The sequence below is a fragment of the Myotis yumanensis genome, unplaced genomic scaffold, assembly GCF_028538775.1.
Source record: "Myotis yumanensis isolate MYYU_CA2020_CCGP unplaced genomic scaffold, mMyoYum1.0.hap1 SCAF_9, whole genome shotgun sequence".
Lineage (NCBI taxonomy): Eukaryota > Metazoa > Chordata > Mammalia > Chiroptera > Vespertilionidae > Myotis > Myotis yumanensis.
The window spans coordinates 41587744-41601824 of NW_027223760.1; positions in this window are offsets into that span (position 1 = coordinate 41587744).

Consider the following 14081-nt stretch of genomic DNA (forward strand, 5'->3'; position numbering starts at 1 on the left):
TGTGGCCCCACCCCATAACAAAGAAACAATTTCCGGAGGATGAGGCCCAGGAATCAGGATTTTAAAAAGATTCCCAGGTGATTCTAATGTGCAACCAAGGTTGAGAACCACTGCTATAGATAATATTAAAAATATATCTAACCGTGCAATTCTTTGTCCAAAAAATGAGCATGTTCAAAAATGAAATGAAGAAAATTTGGATATACTCGATGGAGATTTTCACACATATTTGAGTGATGATTCCATTGATTCCACAGATGATGCTGAAAAGGAAAATTTTCCCATTGAATTTCTTAATATTATTACTCCTTTGGGAATGCCATGTCATAAATTAAAATTGAAAGTGGGTGCAATCATCATGCTATTGAGAAATCTCAATAGTAAATGGGGTATTTGTAATGGTACCAGATTTATTATCAAAAGATTATGACCTAACATTATCGAAGCAGAAGTATTAACAGGATCTGCAGAGGGAGAGGTTGTTCTGATTCCAAGAATTAATTTGTCCCCATCTGACACTGGCCTCCCATTTAAATTGATTCGACAATGGTTTCCCATGATGCCAGCATTTGTGATGACTATTAATAAATCACAAGGACAAACTCTAGACAAAGTAGGCATATTCCTACCTGAACCAGTTTTTGCACATGGTCAGTTATATGTTGCTTTCTCTCGAGTTTGAAGAGCATGTGATGTTACAGTTAAAGTTCTAAGTACTTCATCACAAGGGAAATTTGTTAAGCACTCTGAAAGTGTTTTCACTCTTAATGTGGTGTACAGGGAGATATTAGAATAAGTTTAATCACTTTATCAGTCATTGTTTGCATCACTGTTGTTTTTATATCATGTTTTTTGTTGTTTTCATATCATGTTTTTGTTGTTTTCATATCATGTTTTTGTCGTTTTTATATCATGCTTCTGTTGTTGTTTTATCCTTTTGTTACTGTTTGTTTATTAATAAATGTATATATTATTTTCATATACATTTTACTAATTTCCTTTCATCTCTCACACTTCTATTATAGAGAAAGGGCAAATAGCAATATTAAAATATCTCTGCTAATTAATTCCCTTTTTTAAAAAAATATATTTTATTGATTTTTTACAGAAAGGAAGGGAGATGGATATAGAGTTAGAAACATCGATGAGAGAGAAACATCAATCAGCTGCCTCCTGCACACTCCCCACTGGGGATTTGCTTGCAACCAAGGTACATGCCCTTGAGTGGAGTCGAACCTGGGACCCTTGAGTCTGCAGGCCGATGCTCTATCCACTGAGCCAAATTGGTTAGGGCAATTAATTCCCTTTTAATGTGCACGAATTTCATGCACTGGGCTACTAGTGTTACAATAATAAACAACCCCTAAGTTTTTAAGACTCAAAACAACAAAAATTGCCGAAACCGGTTTGGCTCAGTGGATAGAGCGTCGGCCTGCGGATTGAAAGGTCCCGGGTTCGATTCCGGTCAAGGGCATGTACCTGGGTTGCGGGCACATCCCCAGTGGGAGATGTGCAGGAGGCAGCTGGTCGATGTTTCTCTCTCATCGATGTTTCTAACTCTCTATCTCTCTCCCTTCCTCTCTGTAAAAAATCAATAAAATATATTTAAAAAAAAATTGATTTTCTGGCTCACACTATGCCTCTCTCCCTCTTGATTGGCAGGGTATTCAGTTTTGTATTATCATTGTCCTCCCCAGCAAAAGGCACCTATTAGACTTATGGCAGACGGAGTCTGTGGCAAAAGAGAATGTAGCAAAGCAAGCTCTTAAAAGTTAACTTGAAAGTGACACACATCATTTTTAATCATATTTCATCAGCTAGAACCAGTTACAGATCCCTATTTAACCACAGGGTACCAAGATCCTACTGAATGTCTGAAAGGTGCAGACATGGAAATATTTACTTTGCAGCATTAATAACTACCATCTGGATCAACATAGCTCACAAATGTGATGAATGGATAATGCCCAAACAGACTACAAATGAGGATGATCTAGACAAGAATGGGGGCAGGGATTTTTTTTTTTTTTTTTTTTGCTTTACATTGCTAGCATTTCCACCAATTCCTACATGTTGAGTATAGTTATTAGATTAATAGCACAAATCATGTGTTTAGGGCTATATATACATGATTGACAATACAAACACATACATAAACATGTACATGCATAAAGGACATGGCTTTAGTTACTTCCATCTAATCCTTTTTGTTTTCAGTGAGGAAGCTCCCAGAAAAAATATTACTTCTATTGTTGAATTCAGTTGTCCAGATACTATGCAGTCCCTGGGCAGTTGCAAGCAAGGTTCTGAATTCCAAAGTGAATAAATTATGATAATTGAATAATGCATGTGCAATATCTGTGATAATTCTGTGTGAATTCCATTTACAAAGTACAAAATATACTAGTGTTAAATGCATTGCCAATGATATTCAAATACTGATTATAGTGTGATGTTTAAGAATATTAATTCTGGAGTAAGTCTCCCTAAGGTCAAATTTAAGTTCCATTATTTATTAGCTATATGATATAAGAAAAGTTGTTTAACTTTTCTCAGGTTAAGAATTATAATCATACCAACCTCATTCAGTTGCTGTGAAGATTAAATGAACTAAGCCACACAAAGGGTTTAGCGCAGTGTTTGGCATTAAAATGTGGTGATACCAAGATCCACAAGGATAATCAAGTCTGAAAATGTTAACCTTACAGATGATATCTTTACTCATCTGCAGTTTCACCTTGTTGAGTACTGATTGCCCTTATTCTACAAAAAGAAGCAAAGAGGGAGTGCAGAGACCCTATTGAAAAGCCACATACAGGAGCATAACACTGCTTGCTTCTAAATGGCATGGCTTTTTCCCACAGCCCTTTCCTCTTTTTGAATAAAGTTCCCCATCCTTTCTTAAAAATTCAGAAATCACCCTTGAATTGATCCATTTGGACCTTTATTTTCTCCCTGTAGCAACCATGTCTTCCCAGAGAATATCCCAATTTTCCTGGAGTCTGGGCGGAATGGTTAACAGCTTGGCTTTCACAAACTATCCCAGTGTCATCAGAGAATTGTGTGGATGGCCTTTCTTCATTGCTAGTGAGAGCAGGGTTCTTGGGGTGCTGCTGGAGGTCCCCACCAGAGGATGAGATGTGACAGAAAGCTTTATTTGCCTGGAGCTACATCCCTCAGGTTGCAAAGTCCCATTTCCCTTAAACCAGTCCTGGGAAAGGTGCAGCTGGAGGGATTCCGCAGGGTAGAAGCAGTCAGAGTCCAGTTTCCATTCCATGGTGGAGCTGAGTCTGGTATAACATCAGGTTAGTTCCAGTTCATCAGTCCATTGTGTGTGTGGTCCAGGTGGCCTTGAGCCATGTAGGCAATTGCAGGAGCATAAGAGCACATCCCCTGCAACAGGAGTCCCAAGAGAGCAAGAGAGTAAGAGAGAGAGGAAGGAACTCCTTTGTTTGTATAATAGTTGGCCTTCTCTTTGTTCCTTCCCATTCATTATTAACTGGGTTAAATACAATGATCTCACTAGCACTTCTCACAAATATTTTGTTTTCGTTCATTCTGAATAGTTTACCTGCATGTTCCAGAAAAAAAGTTAACACAAAGAAAGGCTTGTGGTGTGGTAGTAGCATCTGAAATGGCTGCAGAATTCTCTCTGAAGTTTCATTCATGATCACCACATAAATTCATTCTGAGCAGGTAAGAGCTATAGTGATTCACATTAGTATCAGCATGTGGGAAAAAAATAGCGCATTTCTCCCTCCATCAGTTACTCACACAAAAATCCACTGGTTCCTGGGCTCTGAAGAGAGCAAGGCTTAACTGCATCTTATCGGTAATTGGGAACTCCCTCATGGCATCTCACCACTTGTGGACTCACTACAAGTTGAACTTGCTCACTTTAAGCAGAGCTGCACTTCTACTCATCAGTGTTTCCTTGTAACCTTCATCGATTCACACCTCCACCCACACTGCTTCAGCACTTCCTTCTTAAATCTCCAGTTTCCTTGCCTCAGCTCACTCCCATCCTCTGCAGATGACCCTGTCTTGTACTTTTTTGAGAACAGTTCAGCTTGCTCAGTTAAATCTTTTCTAGATGTGAAATGTGCTTTTCAAACTACAGTCTGGTACAGAACATAGTTATTATTTGTTAATAAACTTCACCTGAAACTATGATAATACTTTCATGTGTTTCATTTTTGTTTTTATTCCGTAAGGAAAACTAGGAATTTCTGTGCCAGAAAACAAGGCATGTAGTGACTGCACATTCTTCGGAAGATGATATAACTTGAGATGAAAGAGGAAATGAATACATGCAATCTGCCCATAAACCATACTATCTTACAAAACACATGTGTCATATTAAAGCACCATCTTCAGAGATGATTTAGGAATAAATACAACTTGCATAAAAATTATTTCAGGTTTACTCTATACCTTTAGATTTTCATTCAAAATGCTGACTAGGAAGCTTCTCTGAATGATGTATCAATGTGGAAAACACTTCCATTTAACTTAGTGTACTTTCTATAATCTCTGATTTTGAGCAGTTATACTTAAAAATTAATGAAATTACTAAATTACATGGTAGTGGTGATTTGGAATCTTGCAAATTAGATTTACTTTCTGTTACTGTTTGTGATCCATGTGTCTCAATATCCCTTTTAGTGAAATGTTGTTTAAAAGGTGTTTTTTGATCCTGTTTCAATGTTTAAATTAAATTCATTAACAGCTGTCAAACCCCAAGGAAAAATGTCAACACTAATCAAGACAACATCTGAAGGTGTCATCTTTCCTTCATTTATCTCCTGTCCCCAGAAGGTACAAAGCCATCAAGTAAAAAAATTCCAGGTAATGACAGCTCTTGTCATTCATTAAATGTGATTAGAATGCAGTTGCACAGGCATGAATATTGTTTTAAGCTTCCAATGACACTTGCCTTTATTTTTGAAATAAAAGAATACATATTACAAGCCTTACTTTTACTGTAGGTCTACACATGACAGTGTGCATAGTTTGCTTCCGCCCACAGAGATGCTGTAATTATTTGATTCATTGCATCTGTCACACTGGGGACATTCCATTGTTACCTAAGACTCCTCTGCAGCCTTTCCCAATCAAAGACTAGGGACTTTAAGTAATTGATGATTTTTAGTCCACATTTTTCAGCTTACAAAATGAGGAAAAAGTTAGTAATGGTGATAAATACCTTTGTATATAAATTTATTCATCTGTGAGAAGGAGGGTTTTGCTAACATAAAAGCTTTATTAGAGAACTTTTTCCCATTTGAATTATTCATGTTACTGGAATGCCTAGGTGGCATATTATATAATTATAATGAGGTTATGTATTTATTTTTCTAAGATACTTTCAGCAGAAAAGAATATCAATCACAAGCAAAGAAATGTTTTAAGTATAATTCCCTAGATAATCTTTTTCCTCTTTTTTGAAATAGAGAATAATACTGTGTGTATGTATGTATGTATGTATGTGTCTGTATATATATATATATATAATTATACACATAAATTATATATTATAAAATTATATACACAATTAACTGAATTTGGCAATAATGGAAAGCTGAGAGAAGACTAAAATGTGTTTATTTATTAAGATGTAATTAATATTAATATACTAAGTCCCTATAATGATAGCATAGTTTCTAAATTTCAAAGGAAGAAGAAATATTTGAGATCATTTTGTTTATTATCCTTGTCTTGCACATGATTATACTGGGTTCTTGAAATGTTAAAGCATTTGCTTCAAATTCATCAACTAATTTTAACAGAGTCAAAAATATAATTCAGACATTCTCTCATGTAGTCAAGTATTATTCCCAATCAACTCTTTTATTACAATGTTTATTTCTATTATCATTATTTTTAGTAGAAGTAGTCAATGCTTATTGAGTGTTAGCAACATGCCAGACCATTTGCTAAGCTCTTTACATGGATTAGATTCTGAGGTAACATTTATTATTTGCTCTCATGCTCAAATTCGAAAACAGAAGCACAAAGTTATTAAGAAATTTGTCCAAAATCATTTGGATAATAAGTTGTATTCTTACAACTTTTGAAATTTATTTCCCATGGTAACTAAGTTTACTCTTATGGAAATCCTATTGCATATATGGAGTTGGAATAACTCTATCAAACTATACAAATGATGAAGCCAATTTCCCAAGCAGTTAACTTCTTTTTCTAAGGAAATAAATTTAGTAAGTGGCAAATACAGGAGTTGAGTCAAAGTCTCCAGAACTTGGTCCCTTGCTTTTTGTATTATATTATATCATGGTATTAGGTAAGTTAGATGTTATAAGTATAAACTCTCATTTTGAATAACAGTCTGAAATATTATCTTTTCCTAAAATGTTAAAACAAAGAAAGGTCTTATTTTAGATGGTAAAGCTAAGGCCCAGAAAGATTAATTGTCTCCACTCAACTTGCAGAAGAAGACTAGCAGGATCTAAGACTTCATTAAGAAAAATAAAAAGACTAGTCACAAACAGGAAAAAATATTTTAAAATTTATATTTTATAAAATATGCATATACAGAATGTGTGTATATATAATTTATATTTACATATGTAACATATATATGCCTACGCAACCATTACGACGAAATGACCGAAGACCAGCCAGTAGCTGTGACGCGCACTGACCCAGACCTTGCTGCTGGGGCCCTAACAGCCCTGAATCTGATTCACCCGCACCCTGGACCCAGACAGGAGGGTGGAAGGAGCCTGATTCCTTGCAAATATGACGACAAACAACTTAATTTTTAAAAATTGGTCAAAGTGTTGAACAGACATTTGCCAATATATATATATATATATATATATATATATATATATATATGGCTAATAAGTGCAGGAAAAGGTGCACAGCATCATTAGTCATTAGTAAAATGAAAATTAAAACCAAATTGTATGGCTATAATTAAAAGTCCAACAATGACAATACAGTGAAGATATAGAAAAATGGTAGAGCTGATGTGGAAAAAACAATTTGGTAGTTAAAAAGTGAAATGTAAACTTACATATGACCCAGCAATTTTACTTAGGATTGTACCAAGGAGATCTAGCTTGGCCAATGTTGCTCAGTGGTTGAGAGTTGACCCATGAATCAGGAGGTTAGGGTTGATTCCAGGTCATGGTACATGTCCTGGTTGTAGGCTGGATCCCCAGTTGGTGGTGTGCAAGAGGCAGCTGATCAATGATTCTCTCTCATCATTGATGTTTTTCTCTCTCCCTCTTTCTTACTCTCTCAAAAATCAATCATATATATATATATATATAATTTAAATGAGATCTCTCCTGAGACTGAAGATGAGAAGAAATATTTACAGCAAAAAGGCTTGAAGGAATTTTTGGAGTGATAAAATGTTTTAAAATCAGATGAAGTGATGCACAATTGTGTCAATTAACTAAATATTATTGAATTATACATCTGCAAGAAATGGATTTTATGATATTTAAATTATACCTTAATAAATTTTCCAAATTCCAATATAATTTTAATGACAATGACATAAAGGAAAGAAGATTATGCAAATACAAATTGCAGTAATTCCAAAGTTGATAATTTTATACCAGTATGGTTTGGGTATAATTTATAGGGGGAAGAAGAAGGGATATGGTGTTTTTATGAGGAAATAATGGAAAGGGATTAATATTAGAAAATGGCACTGAGAATGTGGTGAATTGTAAAATGCTTTCCTATCCTTCCTCTCTCTTAGCTCTCCTCTCCTTTCTTTCTGTTGCATCTTTCACACATTCTTGTCATACAAGAAGCCAAGGGCAGGTCAAGGGATGTCACTTTATATTTTTTAATAAAGGGGCCCAGCAGATTAACCTTTGCATTGGCATTTGAACTCCTTTCTGACAAATAAGTCAATCAAGATGAGAACATTTGAGGTGATGTGTGTCTGCATTATTCTTTTTTATAGCTGCAGTTTTGCCATACTGATGATCAATTTTTTTAAGTTACTGACCTGCGAAAGTTTATGCTTCTTTAATTTTTCTTGATTTATTATTATTCAATGACTTACAGAATATTTGATATAAATGTTTTTACCTCAATAAATTATATAAAAGATGATCTAGTATCTTAGTCATGAAGTCTAAATCTGTAAATATTAGCTATCATATTCCAATTATGGAACATAATAATTATTTTGTTTCTAATAATATTCCTTCAAATTTCATTGTTAAACCTAGAAAAGGGAATTTGAAAAGATGAAGTCTAAAATTAATAAAATGAAAATAGAAGAATATAATAGAAGAATAAAATCTAAAACTTTGTTCTCCCAAAATACCAGTAAAACAGATACAGATCATTCTTTTCAAGGTCTAATAAGGGTAACAGAGAGAGAACATACATATAAAATAAAAAATACCTAAACATAGGTAAGGAAGTGACTTTAAAAAATTGAGACTACTACATGCTGCTACAGTAATGAACCTGAAATACAGGAAAACATATGAATTTGTAACAAGGTAAAAATGACCAAAACTGCTCAAGAGGAAGTTTAAAAAAAAAAAAGAAGATATGAGCACTATTATTAAAAAAAAAAAGGTGTTAAACCTTTAAGAAAAATATAATTACAATGTTACTAAAACTTTTTTCTAGCTATAGAGAAAGTTCCTCATTTTATTTTGTAACATCAACATAATTTTTATAAGGAAACACATGACACTGAAAAGGCTATTGTAGATTAATCTAATGAATATGTGTGCAAAATTCTGATATATTTGTTTACCAAATTCTAGGTTGTGATGCAATAAAAATATTTTTACATCAAAAGAAGTGTTAGGTAAAGACACAAAAGGTTTACTGCATAATCCATCTGAGATAAGCCCTAACCCTTTGAGTGCCAACCAATATCCTAGGAACTATGCTAAAATTGCCAAGGCATTTTTGCTGATTTCACAGCAGTTTAGGAAAAAAATTATGAATCACAAGTAAATGAAGTTACATATTCAAAAACTTAAGGAAACCTTTACTACATTTGTTTTCATCTTTGACATATATTGTTTGCTGATTGTATTATAAAATACTAGTAGAAAAAATTTGAACAAAACATAATGTTAAAATAAAAGTAAACTTCATAAAATCGTAGTACCTGTAAAAATTAGGCAGATAAATGTCTGTGGTCAATTTTAGAACTACAAACATTCGGCATCATAAGTAATCTGCACTTAGGTACCATCTGTCAATAAAGAGTGAACTACTAGCATCTAATAGTGACACTGCAGGAGAAGCACGACAGTGCTCCTAGGTCTCTAGGGGCTAAAACAAAGAATGTCCATCAATGACTATTAATTTGTACTTTTGGGCTTCCGATTAAAGGAAATGTTGCATAATAATGGGATAAAATAAGATTAGAAACAATTAATATAAAATTAGAGTCATTCTATCAATGTGATGGATCTTAAATATCCTTTCTCTAGCCCTCATGGACTCTGGCACTGAAAACTAATGGAAAATACGAAATATCTCTGACCATAATGTTGATTTGTCCTTACTCAGCTAAGAGTAAGCATGATTAGACAAAAGTGTCTCTGACCCACCCTAACTGCTTCTTTGTGGAACTATTTCTTTCTTTAAAAACCCAGAATCTACTTTATCCTCATTTTCCCTATCAAACCTAGAACTCATATATTACCACGCAATTTTACATCAAGTGGAAGTACAGTAACCATAACCTGGCTATTTATCCAAGCTATTTGCATTTTAATCTTTTGTATCTTCAACATCTTTTTAGTGGTGTGGAATGAACAAACGTATCTATTGCTACAAAATAGTTTTAAATGTCAGGAAATCAGTAGGCAGAGATTGCCTGAGGGAAGCTACTAATTTTTTTCCTTAAAAAGAAAATCTCCAAATTGCAATCTCCAATTAAGTTCAAACTTGTAGTTACAACTTCTTTAGGCCTTTTTATGTGGTTTAGTGTTTTCATAAAGGAATAGGAGGGAAGGCAATAAAAATGAAGATTGATTTTAATTCCAACCCCCCCCCCCCCCCCCCCCCACTTCTCTAAGGAGGGGAAACTAGCTAAACCTGATTGGAACATAAAAGCCTTTTTTTTTCAGTAAAGACTAAGAGAAAAGCTACAGCCTTAAATCTGATCTTTGGTCTAACTATTGCCCATGTGATAGGCATTGGGAAGAAAAACATAAGATACTGACCCAGCACTGGTGGAATCTGTAGTCTAGTGAGAGAGATGTGCATTTAAGCAGAAGTGATAGTTGTTCCCAAAGAGGCACATACCGAAAACACTATGATAAAACAAAAGAAGGTGCTTAGGGAGATGTTGGGAGTTGCAGAAAGGGGAGGTTTCCTGGAGGAGAATATGGTTGAGTTGAACCTTGAAGGAAAGGGAAGGCAAAGGTGAGCTGGTAGAGAGCATGCACTACAATATGGCCAACGTCCAAGGAGGAAATCTAACAGCATCTGACTGCTTAGAGTCTGGGTCTGGCTCCTTTTTGCCTCGTATTGCTTACTGGTAAATATACAGGGTCCTTCCTTTAAAAGGATGTGGCTCTGCACTGTGTGGTTTTGATCCATTTGTATACGATTCAGTCCAGGGTGGGATGGTGGCATGTGTGTGCGGGTGTCTGTTCACGTAAAGATGCCTCCTGCTCTAGACAGTGTGTGCTTTCAAAGGGACTTGGAAATAGTCCAGTCTTTTCTGCTGACTCTGCTGTCTGCAAAGGGAATTAGGAAAGCCTGTGGTGTCCCTGCTTGATTTTATCTTAATCTTCACATGGACCCTTTTATTACTTAACGTTCTTTAGGAATGGGCCAGAAACGGATGCTGAGTGTGGGGGGGTATTTTTTATCCTCTCTCTTTTTTTTGACTGCTTATATGTAAAATACACTTACAAACAACAGGTTTTAATCATTTTGAAGCAGTGACCTTAAAAATAAACTGTGCTTTTAAATTAGATGCACTACTACTCAAGAGGGACCTAATATTTACAATTGAATATATGAATGTAAAACATGTACATAATGTACATAAACATGAACTTGATTTGCAAGTGTAGAGCTGCAAGAGAGTTCTATAGGGATACATTCTATGTTTTAAATATCAGTTAAATATAAAACTCGATTCTAGGGATTTTTTAAAAAACATCCACTCACCAAAATCAGTCAATAAATCATTGCAACTAGCATCTGACCCCCCCAAATTTAATTTCAAATAGAGTTACAATGATTTTCACAAGCATTTTACCTACAGAGAATAATGATAATTTACTAAAATTTTCCTAAAATTACAGGTAAACGGTTGCACCTGGTTGTCTTCCCCGCCCCCCCCCCCCCCCAAAGTTGGGGTGGGTTGGTACATCCTTATAAGAATTTTCCTCATTTAAAATATCTGCTTGTATCTAAACGATAGATTGTGGCCTTTAGTAACATAATGAGTTCTTTAGGGTTTACTTCATATAATCTTTTCTTTTCCCTTCTGTACTTTGCATACTTAACACTCCACATGCTAATATTAACACTGATGCCTTAGGCCTAAATAGCAATAATTACTGGATGACACACTGACTTCTATTTAAGTTGACAACTCAATAACTTGACATATGCATTACATCTCTATTACACTGGAATCTAAATGGCACTTTATGAAGCATTCCTTTTATATTTAGTTCACTGATGGATCAGACTCGAGCTGGGGCTCATCATGTGTCTTCTAAAGACTAGTGAATATGTCATTATTTCTAAGACCTTGCCAGTGGTAAGATAATAGAGTCATCAAAAGCTATAGTTACAGATAATATGTTTCTTGGACAAATAAGATTCAAAGATGATTTTATACTTTTATAATATGTAGGACAAAAGTTCTAAGTAGAAAATGTAGTACTTAAGAAATTCAACCTGGGTTATAAGGTATAGTCACTTATATTTTTCTCTTCAAATATGTTCAATATACAGATATACCAGTACTTTAGAAAATACTTTTTATGTTTTAAGAATTTTTGGTGAGGCAGAATTTCATTTATTAGAATGTAGAGTTTAATAATTACAAAATATCTTTGTTCTTGTTACCTAAACCTCACATAGTTTGAAATGTTTCAATCTATTCTACAATACAACATGGAGTTTAAAATATGAACATTGTTTCTCCTCTCCTCTCCTCTCCTCTCCTCTCCTCTCCTCTCCTCTCCTCTGGCCTCCCCTCCCCTTTCCTCCCCTCCCCTCTCCTCCCATTCCCTTCCTTCCCCTCCCTTCCTCTCCTCTCCTCTCCTCTCCTCTCCTCTCCTCTCCTCTCCTCTCCTCTCTTCTCCCCTCTCCTCTCCCATCCTCTCCTCTCTCCCTTCTATCTTTAATTCTTTCTTCACCTCACCTCTCCTCTTTCTCCTCTAAAAGACTTAGGCAGAGATAGTAGTGATGGCAGGCATAGGGTTTATGTGGAATGAGGGAGAGAGTATGGCCAGAGGGTGGCCAGTAATAGGTGGTGAGAACAGTCTTATAGATAAGAGTAGCCACACATAGGGGACTTATCAAATATGTAAATATATTAAAGACAATGAAATTAAGTTTCTCACTGACAGGAAATGAAGGTACAAATATTAGAAGACTTTAGCATTGCAACACTGCATGAATAATGAACACACCCAGTGTTCATTTAACTTCTCAACTTTTAAATACCACTCTCAACTAAAAAAAGATCAAAGACTGAAATAGAAATAACTGAATTCAGGGCTGGAACAAAAAAACAAGTACAATATGTCCTAGGAATAAATACCTTGTTGGTAAAGTGGGGAAGAACTCAAAGAAGAATGGGAATATTATAAAAGTATCTAGAAGTCAGTTCTAAAGGGTTTCCACTGGCCAAATAATCTACAAAAATGACAGTCCTGAGATCTAGAAAACTGTGAAGGTCATGAAATCAAAGATTGAGAATGTTCCTGAATGAAGCTGACTAGAAAGATATGAAAATTGGGTACATGTATAATCCTGGCTTCAATGCTTTTATTGCAAAGGACATGATGGAGATGAAACTTTAAAAGGTTCTGTGGATTTACGGCGTACATGTGTTCTTTGCATTGTTCTTGCTACTTTTCAGTAAGTTTGGAATTATTTCAAAATAAAATCAATATTTTAAAAATAAAAAGTTGCTTTGAATTTCTTTATAAATACCCTTTAAAATAACTTTACTAAATTGTAATTGATATACGGAGAAGCTGCACACATTTTATCTACACAATTTGATGAGTTTGGACCTACACATACACACATGAAACCATTACCACACTCGATAGTAGACAAATCCATCACCTTCAAAAGTTTCCTCCTGCTCTCGTGTGTGTGTATGTGTGTGTGTGTGTAATACTTTACATGAGATCTATCCATTTAACACGTTTTTAAGTAAACACCACAATATTGTTAAATATAAATGCACTTTTTGGATAAATGCTTTTCTTTTTGTTCTTATTCTATTTTGTTTGTGTGGCATGAAACGTAGGTTTTGACTAATTTCCTGCATATGCTCACATGGACCCCTCCCAGGAGTTACTAATACTGATGTAAGATCAGCCACTATGGGAGGAGTGCTTTTGAACTTCCCTTTTATTTCCTTTGACCTGGACACCTGCATCCGGGATGGTATCTCCCTACCTTCGTCATGACAGTGAGACAGGAAATGGCAATCTTATCAAACTTCCTGGAAATCCTTTTTTCCCAAGGAAAACAAGGACACACTCCACTTAAGTGATGGTCCCCTTCACAGTGCCTCCCACCGTGAATTTGTTAGCAGATACCCTGAAGGGATGGTAGTTCTGTGGCAGGAGCCAACACTGTATCCATATTTATTAACTGCCCTTCAGAGTAGCAATTCCCCTTGAGATTGTGCCCTCGCAGACAGCACAACATAATGTCCAATGCTTCACATGAGACATGTCATTAACTGCAGAACTATTTATCATGTGGTCCACCTCATTGTGTTCTATTTTTTTTTTTGTGCTGATGCCAAATGAACACAGAATTTTCCAGAAGCAAATAAATGGAACACCGCAAAAATGAGTGCAGAAGGCAGTTCATGTACCTCATAAAAAGGAAGGAAGAAG